The sequence below is a fragment of the Rutidosis leptorrhynchoides genome, chromosome 7, assembly GCF_046630445.1.
Source record: "Rutidosis leptorrhynchoides isolate AG116_Rl617_1_P2 chromosome 7, CSIRO_AGI_Rlap_v1, whole genome shotgun sequence".
Lineage (NCBI taxonomy): Eukaryota > Viridiplantae > Streptophyta > Magnoliopsida > Asterales > Asteraceae > Rutidosis > Rutidosis leptorrhynchoides.
The window spans coordinates 119,652,551-119,666,786 of NC_092339.1; positions in this window are offsets into that span (position 1 = coordinate 119,652,551).

Below are 14,236 nucleotides of genomic sequence, written 5' to 3' on the forward strand. Positions count from 1 at the left end.
AAAACAAACCACCACAAACCGATGATAAAAAGCCGAATTTAGAAGATATGATGACAAAGTTAGTTGAATCTCAAACACAGTTTTTCACATCTCAGAAACAAACAAATGAACAAAATGCTCAAGCATTTAGAAATCAACAAGCTTCTATTCAAAATCTGGAACAAGAAGTAAGTAACCTAGCAAGGTTAATAGGTGAAAGAAAACCGAGAAGTTTACCTAGTGATACAAATGCTAACCCCCGGAATGAAACAGCTAAAGCCATTACCACAAGAAGTGGTATTACACTTAAACCACCTGAAATACCTGTAATTTCTGAGGAAGCTATTCCTACTCCACAAGAACCACAACCTGAACAAGATAAGGAAAAAGAACCGGTAGTTGAAAAGGTTAATGAAGATAACTAAGTTAAGGCAAAACCTTATATTAAACCATACCAACCACCACTTCCTTACCCAAGTAAAATGAGAAAAGAGAGACTTGAAGCCGAGCAATCCAAATTCTTGGATATGTTTAAACAGATAAATGTAAATCTTCCTTTCATTGATGTGATTTCAGGAATGCCTAGATATGCTAAATTTCTGAAAGATCTAATCTCAAATAGAAAGAAAATGGAAGAACTCTGCTGTTACTATGAATGTTAATTGTTCAGCAGTGCTGTTGAATAAGATACCAGAAAAACTATCTGATCCAGGAAGTTTCACAATTCCATGTTTTCTGGGTAGTCTTAGTTCAATAGAAGCATTGGCAGACTTAGGTGCTAGTATAAATTTAATGCCGTATTCACTATACACTAAACTAGACCTTGGAGAATTAAAACCAACAAGAATAAGTATACAACTAGCCGATCGATCAATAAAATATCCTAGAGGGATAATGGAAAACATGCTAGTTAAAGTTGGTACTTTAGTATTTCCAGTAGATTTTGTTGTTCTGGACATGGAAGAAGATTCTCAAGTTCCTCTCATATTAGGAAGACCATTATTAAACACGGCTAAAGCAATGATAGACGTGTTCGGTAAGAAACTTACCCTAAGTATAGAGGACGAGAGTGTTACCTTTTCAGTTGATAGAGCAATGCAACAACCGGAATCTGCAGATGATACATGTTATTATATTCAAACTATAGAATCACATGCAGAATTGTTAGAAGAATTTTCAGAATTACAAGGAACAGGAGAATGTTCTTTAGGAGAAGGAACTGAACCAATTGATGAAACTGAAATGTTAGCTACACTTATGGCTAATGGATATGAATCAACAACAGAAGAAATTCAAATGCTAAAAGAAGAAGACAGATATCGATATAAATCATCGATAGAAGAACCACTGAAATTAGAGTTAAAGGCACTTCCAAACCATTTGGAATACGCTTATTTACATGGTGAATCTGAATTACCTGTAATAATATCGTCTTCTCTTACAGAAAATAAAAAATCTCAACTCATTTCTGTGCTAAAAGCTCATAAACCAGCTATTGCATGGAAGATTCATGATATTAAAGGAATAAGTCCTTCGTATTGCACACATAAAATCCTTATGGAAGAAGGTCATAAAACGTATGTGCAACGCCAACGAAGACTAAATCCTAATATGCAAGATGTTGTTAAGAAAGAAATTATTAAACTGCTAGATGCAGGTTTAATTTATCCAATTTCTGATAGTCCATGGGTAAGCCCAGTTCAATGCGTGCCTAAGAAGGGTGGCATGACTGTCATCACAAATGAGAAAAATGAGCTTATTCCGACTAGGACTGTAACAGGATGGCGTGTATGTATTGATTATAGAAAAATTAAATGATGCCACCAAAAAAGATCACTTTCCCTTACCTTTCATTGATCAAATGTTGGAAAGATTAGCCGGAAATAATTACTATTGTTTTCTTGATGGTTTTTCCGAATATTTTCAAATTCCAATAGCACCCGAGGACCAAGAAAAAACCACGTTCACGTGCCCTTATGGTACTTTTGCTTACAAACTCATTCCATTTGGACTTTGCAACACCCCTGCAACCTTTCAAAGGTGCATGATTGCGATTTTTCATGACATGATAGAAGAATGCATGGAAGTTTTCATGGATGACTTTTTAGTCTTCGGTGATACATTTGAATCATGTCTAGTTAATCTTGAACGAATGCTTATTAGATGTGAACAATCAAATCTAGTTCTTAATTGGGAAAAATGCCATTTCATGGTTAAAGAAGGCATCGTTCTTGGATATAAAATTTCAAAGGAAGGAATTGAAGTGGATAGAGCTAAAGTAGATGTAATTGTTAAACTTCCACATCCCACCAATGTTAGAGGAGTTAGGAGTTTTCTAGGGCATGCCGGTTTTTACCGACGTTTCATAAAAGATTTTTCTAAAATTGCTACTCCTATGAATAAACTCCTAGAAAAGGATGCTCCATTCATCTTTTCGGATGAATGTATCAAATCTTTTAATATTCTTAAAGAAAAACTGACCAATACGCCGATTATGATAACTCCAAATTGGAATCTACCATTTGAACTTATGTGCAATGCAAGTGATTTTGCAATGGGAGCCGTTTTAGGACAAAGGATTGAAAAACGATTTCAACTTATTTATTATGCTAGTAAGACGTTACAAGGAACACAAACAAATTACACAACTACTGAAAAAGAACTCCTTGCTATTGTCTTTGCTTTTGACAAATTTCATTCATATCTCGTTCTAGCTAAAACGGTAGTCTATACCGACCATTCTGCTCTTAGATACCTATTTTCGAAACAAGATGCTAAACCACGATTAATCCGTTGGATCTTACTCTTACAAGAGTTTGATATTGAAATCCGAGATAAAAAGGGAGCAGAAAATCTCGCCGTTGATCATCTTTCTCGTCTTGAAAATCCCGAATTAGAAGTTCTAAATGAATCGGCCATACAAGACAACTTTCCTGATGAATATCTATTGAAGATAGATTATAAAGAAATTCCATGGTTTGCAGACTATGCAAACTATTTAGTATGTGGATTCCTTGAAAAAGGATTGTCGTACCAAAAACGAAAGAAATTCTTTAGTGATATAAAACACTATTTTTGGGAAGATCCACATTTATTTAAAAGTTGTCCAGATGGAATAATACGCCAATGTGTATTCGGAGATGAAGCTAGTAAAATCTTAAACCATTGTCACACAGGACCAACAGGAGGGCATTATGGGCCTCAGCTCACAGCAAGAAAAGTTTATGATGCTGGATTCTATTGGCCTACAATTTACAAAGACGCACACCTTCTTTGCAAATCCTGTGATGCTTGTCAAAGGGCCAGAAAAATAAGTCAACGTGATGAAATGCCACAAAATGTCATTCAAGTATGTGAAGTATTTGACATTTGGGGTATTGACTTTATGGGTCCATTTCCAAAATCTCATAATAATCTCTACATTCTCGTAGCCATTGATTATGTATCTAAATGGGCGGAAGCACAAGCTCTCCCAACTAACGATGCACGAGTTGTAGTCAACTTTTTAAAACGTCTTTTTGCAAGGTTCGAAACACCGAAAGCTTTAATAAGTGATCGAGGAACTCATTTCTGTAATAATAAACTTGAGAAAGTTCTTAAAAGATATGGAGTAACTCATAAAATCTCCACCATATATCATCCACAGACAAGTGGACAAGTTGAAAATACCAACCGAGCTTTAAAATGTATTCTAGAGAAAACCGTAGGATCAAATCCGAAGGAATGGTCCATTAAATTGGAGGATGCACTCTGGGCTTTTAGAACAGCCTACAAAACTCCAATTGGTACCACACCTTTTAAACTCATTTACGGAAAAGCATGTAATCTTCCAGTAGAAATTGAACACAAAGCATTTTGGGCTTTGAAAACATGTAATCTTGATTTACATGAAGCTGGACGTCTACGGTTAAGCCAATTAAACGAATTAGAAGAATTAAGACATGAAGCATATGAAAATTCGTTAATCTATAAAGAAAGAACGAAGAAATGGCATGATAAAAGAATCAGAAGTTCAAAAGAATTTAAAGAAGGAGCAAAAAGTTCTTCTTTTCAATTCACGATTCAAGCTATTTCCTGGAAAATTAAAATCAAGATGGTCTGGACCATTCATAGTTAAAAGAGTTTTTCCATACAGAACAGTAGAATTGATAAATTCAAATGGGATTGAATTTAAGGTTAATGGTCACAGAGTTAAACATTACATAGATAGTCCAATGGAAGTTGACAACGAAGTTAATCACAATTTCGACACCACAGCTAACTAAGTGTGGGGAGAATTAAGTTTTTAAAGGAAAATATGTATTTCTGTTAGAGTTAGATTTTCTGTTTTCGTGTAGTTCTCGAAAATGGAACCCGAATGGTCTTTCCCTAGCAGACCCTAAAGAACTAGTCTTCTCCCCCCATTCTAAATTTTTATTTTTTTTAGGTTTTACGAAATGAAGACTTCCTGTGAATTAAACCATGGTCTAATGCTACACGCTTTGATTACTAAACGTAATAATGACACTCTTCCAAGTGAAATAGTATCATTAATCAGAGGTAAATTGGACGGAGTAAGAAAAGAATCCAGATGCGAAAATAATAAGTTACAATTTGGTAAAGGAAAATCAAAATTCGCAGCGAAAAGAAGAGCACGACACCTTGAAAGATGTCACAAATGCAGAAAATGGTCACACGAAGGAAAATGCTTGACGAATCAGTCATATTCCAATACCGAATTTGTTACGCTAAGAAGAGATGGACCGTTCATATGTTTAGAAGAAAAAACGTTAAATGCTCGAGGTTACGCCTATGTAGCCATGGAAAACCAATTAGTCCGACTATCTTATGAGTGGGCTAGAGCATATCACTAAGAAATCTATCTCACAAGTAAGTTTGTACAGTTTTTATTTTTATTTTTATTTTTAACCTTTTGATAATAAACGCTAATTTGTTCGCTATAAAGTATTAAATTGGTATTCGATAAAATTAGGTCTTGCGACCGAAATTATTGATATCATACAAAAATTTATTACATCACTGTGAAATTTACCGTTTATTCTTAAGGTATAAATATCTTTAATCAATCAACCAAAATATTTCAAAAATTCGTCATGAGTTAAATTAGGTCATGGAATCGAAATTACTTTACCGAAAAGAGGGGCGTATGTTTTTGATAATATTTGATTGATTAAAGTGGGATAAAAGACCAAAAAAAATTTTAATTTTATTTTTACTTTGTTTTTAAAATTAATATTAAAATAATATTGTAAACTTTTTAAAATCAATATATTTAAAATTGTAAATATTTGAAAAATTAATATTTTTAATATAAGTTTGTATGTATAAAAACAAAAATATAATTTAAGTTTGGTGTGAATTTTTAATATGAATTTTTAATTATGCATTTATAATTTAAGTTTGGTGTGAATTTTTAATATGAATTTTTAATTTTATGCATTTTAAATTTAAGTTTGGTGTGAATTTAAAAACAAAAATTTACTTTATTTCGCTAAGTTAAAAATATGATTTTTAAAATTCGTCGTAAGTTGAAGACTAGGTCGTTGAACCGAAATTGCTTTACCCGAGGGAAGGACGAGAACTTTTATTATCATTATTTTTAATCTTATTGAATTAAAGTATGCCAAAAACATTAAAAAACCCAAAAATCTTTGCTTTTAAAACCGCGCTTAAAAGTGACAAATTTTAAAATTTTTGTCAAGGGACGGACTAGGACATTGTTCCGAAAAGCCCTCATCCTAAAAAGAAACAAATTTTTAAAATTTTATTAATTATATGATTTATAAAGTATAAGGTTTTTATTAAAAAAAAAAAAAATCTGAAAACACTGTAGCCGGCACCCCATGCGATCGCATGGGGTTTACACTTCAACCTCATGCGATCGCATGAGGCTGAAAAACAGGCCAGATAGAAAAGAACCAGCGAGTCTGCTTCTACACCACAACACACACACATACCCGAAAATACTCCCAAATATTCACCAAAATTCACCGTAATTCATCAAATTTCTTGCTCTAATTATGCCTAGATTCGCATTCTTCAGCAAAAAGGTAAAAATTACACCCCTAAACTCTATAAATTCCTAGTTTTTGTGATAATTACCAATATTTTACCTAATACAATTTTGCTAATTTCTAGTGTAATTAGTGTTAAATTGATAGTATTTTATGCATGTATAACCTAGATTGATGCTATTTAACATGATTTGAAGCCAAAAACTTCAAAATTTTTAGAAATCTAGGGTTTTTGTTCTTGAGCAATTTGGGGCTTTTTGATATAAACAGGTTATGGCCGATTTTTGTCATGAATTATTGCTTAATTGAGTAGTGTAACATGTTTAGGTAGTTAAATGATCCAAACATTGATCCTAAACATGATTTTAAAGATTAAAGTGGACTTTTTAGGCGAAAATTCATGAACTTGATTAATTTGATATAATTGCCATTTGAGACTTGTTTAATTATTAGTAATGACTATTTTGACATGTTATTTGAGTTAAATGCTTATGAACTTTATATGCATTTTCATATGTGCTTATTTGAAAAAGTATAGAATTGTTAAAAATGTGAAAATGTGTATAAGTTTAATTTTGATTTAACATGTTATTGTGATTGTTTTAAGTTGTTATTTTGCTAACACTAATGCATATTTGGATGCACAAACTTTATGTTTAATGTATTTTGCAGAAAGCCGATACTGGAGGTTCAGGATCATCATCATCTAGACGACCTGCTCCAGCTCCAGAACTAGAACCAGAAATGCAATACGAGCTAGAACCTGAACAAGTACCACAACAGGAACCACAACAACAGCCTGATCAGCACGTACCCTACTATGATCCGCTACAGTTACCTAATGAATTCATAGTATTTCCCCCGCATCCGCCTGTAGAATACCCAACAATTCCGGAACACACATTGCATCCTAATTTGAGATTCGATAGACGATGGAGAGATTACCCATCATATCAAAGTAATAAATTCAAATTAGTAAAAAAAGAGGTAGAGGTGCCGAGGGTAATTGATTGGAATCCTTTGGAAACGGTCCATCTAGCTGACCGTGTTAGACAGCATTTGATTCAAAGGTATGGCAGTTCTTCTTTTACAGATTGGGAACGTCTTTTCACCATTCATAGACCTGTATATAAGGAATGGTGTGTTGAGTTGATGAGTACTATAGCGTTAAATGTAGATGTAGATAGATTAGATGATAGAAGTTTTCTTAGATTTATCCTTGGCGGTAGGATGTACAGAATGTCCATGATGGACATGGCCAGGGCATTACAGATTTACACTCCTAGTGAATTGCTCCTACCCGATTGTATGAGTTTGATTTATCGTGGTGAAAGGGTAGATAGGAACTTTGACGCGAACGCCGTTTGGAGGCGTATGTCAAACTATAATGTTTTTACACTGGGAGGAAAACACTCCTACTTACATATTAACAAAGCCGAGCTTCGTGTAATTCATAGATTTTTGGCTAATTTGATTACACAGAGAGGTCACAATAAGGAGAAAATGACCTTACATGATTTATTTTTACCTAAAGTGTATTCGAGACCCGAGAAGCTTTGTTAATATCCCTTACTGTGTTGGTTTTTATTTATCTAAAATGGTAGAAGGAATGCAGGACGGGAGTATAATAGGAGGAGGTATTTTTGTTACTCTCATTGGAGAGTATTTAGGTGTTAATAGGAACCAAGGGGATCCATTACAGGTTGGTAGAGAACAGGATGAGACCATAGGATTACGGGTTTATGTGGGTGCTAAGGTATTGAAGAGTAGACGCAACCAGGCATTACCCTATGAAGGTAATCATCCTCAGGTAGAGAGAGGCTCAGACGAGGAAATGGAGGAAGCGGAAGACATTAGGGATGTCTTTCGAGATACTATTCTTGACGTCCACGTTCGTATAGATGAGGAAGCAATGACGAGCGCGGCCAGACATAGTATGTATGAGCAGTGGAACTCCGAGCGAGTATACGAGGATTATAGGCGACGCCAACACGATAGCTGGTTAGTTCATCAGCACCAAATCATGAGCCAGCTATCATATCAGGTACCAAATAATTATGTGCCTACTCGACCTACTCATTTTTCGCCACACAACCCCGACATCCGACCACCCTTTAACCGGTATGACTATAACCAAGCCTATCAGAACACCTATAACCAACAATGGAACTCACCTGACGAGATGAACTGGAACCCCTATCCAGACTGATTTGGTTCCATTGGTTATTTTTATGATTTTTATGTTTTTATATTTTTACTTATTCATGTTTAAACTTATGTTATTGGATATATTTATGTAATTTTTATCATTTTTATTATTATTGTGTACTAATATTTCACATTTAGGATTTGAAAGTGGGATATTAAGTCCCATTTCAAATTGCCATGCATGTTTATATTTGTATGTATGTATATTGTCGATTGTACAAAACAGGGTAAAACAGCGCATTTTCAAAGACTGGCATTAAGTTCAGCAAAAGCTAGTTTTGACGACAAAATGAAAAACAAACATGATGAAACAACAAGATGGAATGAACAAATGATGTGCACCATTTATCATTCAGCAAACAAACGCCAATATGTTTGGAAACTTTGGTAAAATTTAATCATTTTTCTACGCTAATCACCCTCAATAATTTAAATTGTTACTGATTTCTTGCAAATGAGGGCATTGCAAGATCTTAAGTGTGGGAAGGGGTTAAATTCTTTCGGATTTTTAAAATTTTTATCTTAAACACTTGGTTACCATTAAAAATACTAGTAAAGCAGTAGTTGTATTAGAATCTAGTGTTCTCTGATAACAAAGAACAGCCCTAGTCTTATATGCTGACTACCCACTACTAGTAAAAATTTTTAAAATTTTCAATTAAATGAACTCAAAATCATATTTATACATATTTATGAACGATAAAACTAGGTGTTAACACCGAAATTATTGTTACCTCGGAAAGGACATAAATTGAGAAACAAACCAAAATGTTAGAATTCATTTAAAATGAAATAGAGGACAATAAAAAGGCAAATAAAAGAAAATAAAAGCCAAGTGTGGGAAAATTTACCAAGTTATTTTAAACATATGTCACATATTTCTGTAACAAATAATTGAAGATACTTTTGCTTTGGACTAAACTGAACAGTTTTACCCGATTTACTGTAAGAAAGATGGATCTACACGATGAATCAATTCTATCGTTAAAAGGAAGTAAAGTCTTCCGAAAAAGAAACACGCTTCTTGATTTAGGTCATGAAGTTGTCGTCCAGACCAGCTGTAGGTTGACAAAAAATCTAGAAAAGTCATCACTAAAATCAGCAGGAAATCCACGGACCTCAGCATCAAACAGGGTCGCCAAGTGGTCAGACTTATCCTAACCATGAGAGGATCTGTCTTGTAAAATGGAGAGGACGCCGTGTAAATTAGCTGGATAAGACTAATGAATCAGATCCCCAGAAAGGATAATCTCCTTTAAAGATCAAAAATCAGCTTTTAAGACTGATATTACTCAATCCTAGAGATTGACCTTAAAGATTGAGAATTACAAACTCATGGAATTCAATGATATCTAAACTCGAGCTTGAACGAGAAAATATTTTGATCAAATTAAAACCGATTTGTTTTCTGAAAACCCATTTTCAATGCGTTCATTACCATTGAACGTAAAATCCTAGGAATTCACCTGGAATTCATTAGGTCACCTGAACCAATTCGGGTGTCAACCGTAAGAACGATGGTTGCATAGCATGGTCAAAGACAGGACTTTGTGCCAGACCAAAAAAATTATAAGGGTGAGCTTTACTATTGCTCCTACAAAGGATAGTAATTGCATTCGACACGTGATAGACCATAATTAAAAGCATGTCAGGGGACATTGCCTTAACAGTTGCTTGTTCAAACGCTTTCCTTTACAACCGGACGGTAGTTTACCGAAAGGTAATATACGGAGCAAGTATACTGGACGTGTTGCTTTCCCAATACAAGGTTAGCAAGTGGGTGACACAAAACCGCAAGTTTTGAGCTAAAGTTTTCAAATCTGAAACCCGCCAAACCCACAAAAAGAATTTGCAAACACCGGTGAAGGGTTATTCCGGAAAACTTATCTAGGGTAAAAGCTAGATTTAATTTTCAAAAGATCAAATGTTTTCATAAAAGATCCAATTTCCTTAATGGATCTAAATTTTTATAGTCATGTGGGACTGTAAACCATAACGTTACTACCATTGTTCATACCGCCGTATAGAAATCACTGATGTATAAAGTGTGAAGAATAAAGAAGTGATTCTAGTATATTTCAAGACTATATTGCTTGAGGACAAGCAACGCTCAAGTGTGGGAATATTTGATAATGCTAAAAACGAACATATATTTCATAGCATTATCCCTCAAGAAAGACAAGATTTTAGTTGCAACTGTTCTATTTACAAGTGATATTCATTTAAATAATAAAAGGTGAAGACAAAAGACAGATTCGACGAATTGAAGACGCAAACGACCAAAAAGCTCAAAAGTACAAAGTTCAATCAAAGAGGTTCCAATTAGTGATAAGAAACGTCTCAAAATTACAAGAGTACAAGACGCGAAAAGCAAAATACAAGATATTAAATTGTACACAAGGACTTTCGAAAATCCGGAACCGGGACCAGAGTCAACTCTCAACGTTCGACGCAACGGACTAAAAATTACAAGTCAACTATGCACATGAATATAATATAATATATAATTAATTCTTAAAATTAATATATATATATATTATATTATATTATATAAACCGTCGGCAGAAGAAAACAACAACATGTGAGCCTCCCCAGCTGGCCATGCGATCGCATGAGCTGGAGGAGCAAAACTCATGCGATCGCATGAGCTCCTTTTCCAGCTCACAGGCCTATAAATTCTTGTGTTTGGTTCAGTTTATATATCCATCCATCCATCCAACTCTCTCAACGTATATATATATATATATATATATATATATATATATATATATATATATTATAATTTTAATTTTGATTTTAATTTCCAATAATAAGGGTATGTTAGCGAATGTTGTAAGGGTGTAAGTCGAAATTCTGTCCGTGTAACGCTACGCTATTTTTAATCATTGTAAGTTATGTTCAACCTTTTTAATTTAATGTCTCGTAGCTAAGTTATTATTATGCTTATTTAATACCGAAGTAATCATGATGTTGGGCTAAAAATATTAAAATTGGGTAATTGGGCTTTGTACCATAATTGGGGTTTGGACAAAAGAACGACACTTGTGGAAATTAGACTATGGGCTATTAATGGGCTTTATATTTGTTTAACTAAATGATAGTTTGTTAATTTTAATATAAAGATTTACAATTGGACGTCCCTATAAATAACCATATACACTCGATCGGACACGATGGGCGGGATATTTATATGTACGAATAATCGTTCATTTAACCGGACACGGGAATGGATTAATAGTCTATGGAATTATTAAAACAGGGGTGAAATTATGTACAAGGACACTTGGCATAATTGATAACAAAGTATTAAAACCTTGGGTTACACGCAGTCGATATCCTGGTGTAATTATTAAACAAAGTATTAAGACCTTGTTACCGTTTAAGTCCCCAATTAGTTGGAATATTTGACTTCGGGTATAAGGATAATTTGACGAGCATACTCGCACTTTATATTTATGACTGATGGACTGTTATGGACAAAAACCAGACGGACATATTAAATAATCCAGGACAAAGGACAATTAACTCATGGGCATAAAACTAAAAATCAACACGTCAAACATCATGATTACGGAAGTTTAAATAAGCATAATTCCTTTATTTTCATATTTAATTGCACTTCTAATTATTGCATTTTTATTTATTGTCATTGTATTTAATTGCACTTTTAATTTTCGCACTTTTTAATTATCGCAATTTTATTTCATCGCACTTTTATTTATTGTAATTTCATTATCGTTATTTACTTTACGCTTTAAATTAAGTCTTTTATTTATTTAATATTTTACATTAGGTTTTAACTGCGACTAAAGTTTTAAAAATCGACAAACCGGTCATTAAATGGTAAAAACCCCCCTTTATAATAATAATATTACTTATATATATTTGTATTTTTATAAATTAAAACTAATATAGCGTTAAGCTTTGTTTAAAAGATTCCCTGTGGAACGAACCGGACTTACTAAAAACTACACTACTGTACGATTAGGTACACTGCCTATAAGTATTGTAGCAAGGTTTAGGTATATCCATTCTATAAATAAATAAATATCTTGTGTAAAATTGTATCGTATTTAATAGTATTTCCTAGTAAAATTAAAGCTATTTCATATACACCTCGCATAACATCAGACATGAACTGGAACCCCTATCCAGATTGATTTAGTTCCCGTTGGTGATTTCTTTGATTTTTATCTTTTTATTATTTCTATTTATTTATGTTTAAACATATGATATTGTGATGCATTAATGTATTGTTTAATATTTTTATTATGTTGTACTAATATTTTATATTTGATTTGAAAGTGGGATTTTAAGTCCATTTCAAATTATCATGCATGTTTATATTTGTATTGTATGTATTTTATTTCATGTACATAACAGGGTAAAACAGCGCATTTTCAAAGACTGGCATTAACTTCAGCAAAAGCTACTAATTTTGACGACAAAACGAAAAACAAATGTGATGCAACAACAAGACGGAATGAACAAATGATGTGCACCATTTATCATTCAGCAAACAAACGCCAATATGTTTGAAAACTTTGGTAAAATTTAATCATTTTTCTACGCTAATCACCCTCAATAATTTAAATTGTTACTGATTTCTTGCAAATGAGGGCATTGCAAGATCTTAAGTGTGGGAAGGGGTTAAATTCTTTCGGATTTTTAAAATTTTTGACTTATACACTTGGTTACCATTAAAAATACTAGTAACGCAGTAGTTGTATTAGAATCTAGTGCTCTCTGATAATAAAGAACAACCCTAGTCTTATATACTGACTACCCAATTCTAGTAAAATTTTTCAAAATTTTCAATTAAATGAACTCAAAATCATGTTTATACATATTTATGAACGATAAAACTAGGTGTTAACACCGAAATTATTGTTGCCTCGGAAAGGACATAAATTGAGAAACAACCCAAAATGTTAGAATTGATTTAAAATGAAATAGAGGACAATAAAAAGGCAAAGAAAGGAAAATAAAAGCCAAGTGTGGGAAAAATTTACCAAGTTATTTAAAACATATATCACATATTTTTGTACAAATAATTGAAGATACTTTTGTTTTGGATAAAATTAACCGTTTTACCCGGTAAATTGTAAGATATTTGAAAGAAAGATGGATCTACACGATGAATCAATTCCATCATTAAAAGGAAGTAAAGTCTTCCTAAAAAGAAACGCGCTTCTTGATTTAGGTCAGGAAGTTGTCGTCCAGACCAGTTGTAGAGTCTACGAAAAACCTTGAAAAGTTTTCTCGAAAATCAGCTGGAAATTCACGGACCTCAGCATCAAACAGGGTCGCCAAGTGGTCAGACTTATCCTAACCATGAGAGGATCTGTCTCATAAAATGGGGAGGGCGCCGTGCAAATTAGCTTGATAAGACTAATGAATCAGATCCCCAGAAAGGATAATCTCCTTAAAGATCAAAAATTAGCTTTTAAGACTGATATTACTCAATCCTAGAGATTGACTTTTAAAGATTGAGAATTACAAACTCATGGAATTCATGATATCTAAACTCGAGCTTGAACGAGAAAATATTTTGATAAAAATTACAAACGGATTTGTTTTCTGAAAACCCATTTTTAATGCGTTCATTACCATTGAACGTAAAATCCTAGGAATTCACCTGGAATTCATTAGGTCACCTGAATCAAATTGGATGTCAACCGTAAGAACGGTGGTTGCATAGCATGGTCAAAGACAGGACCTTGTGCCAGACCGAAAAACTATAGGGTGAGCTTTACTATTGCTCCTACAAAGGATAGTAATTGCATCCGACACATTATAAACCATAATTAAAAGCATGTCAGGGGACATTGCCTTAACAGTTGCTTGTTCAATGCTTTCCTTTACAACCGAACGGTAGTTTACTGAAAGGTAATATAGGGAGCAAGTAAACTGGACGTTTTGCTTTCCCAATACAAGGTTAGCAAGTGGGTGACACAAAACCGCAAGTTTTGAGCTAAAATTTTCAAATCTGAAACCCAACAAACCCACAAAAAGATTTTGCAAACACCGGTGAA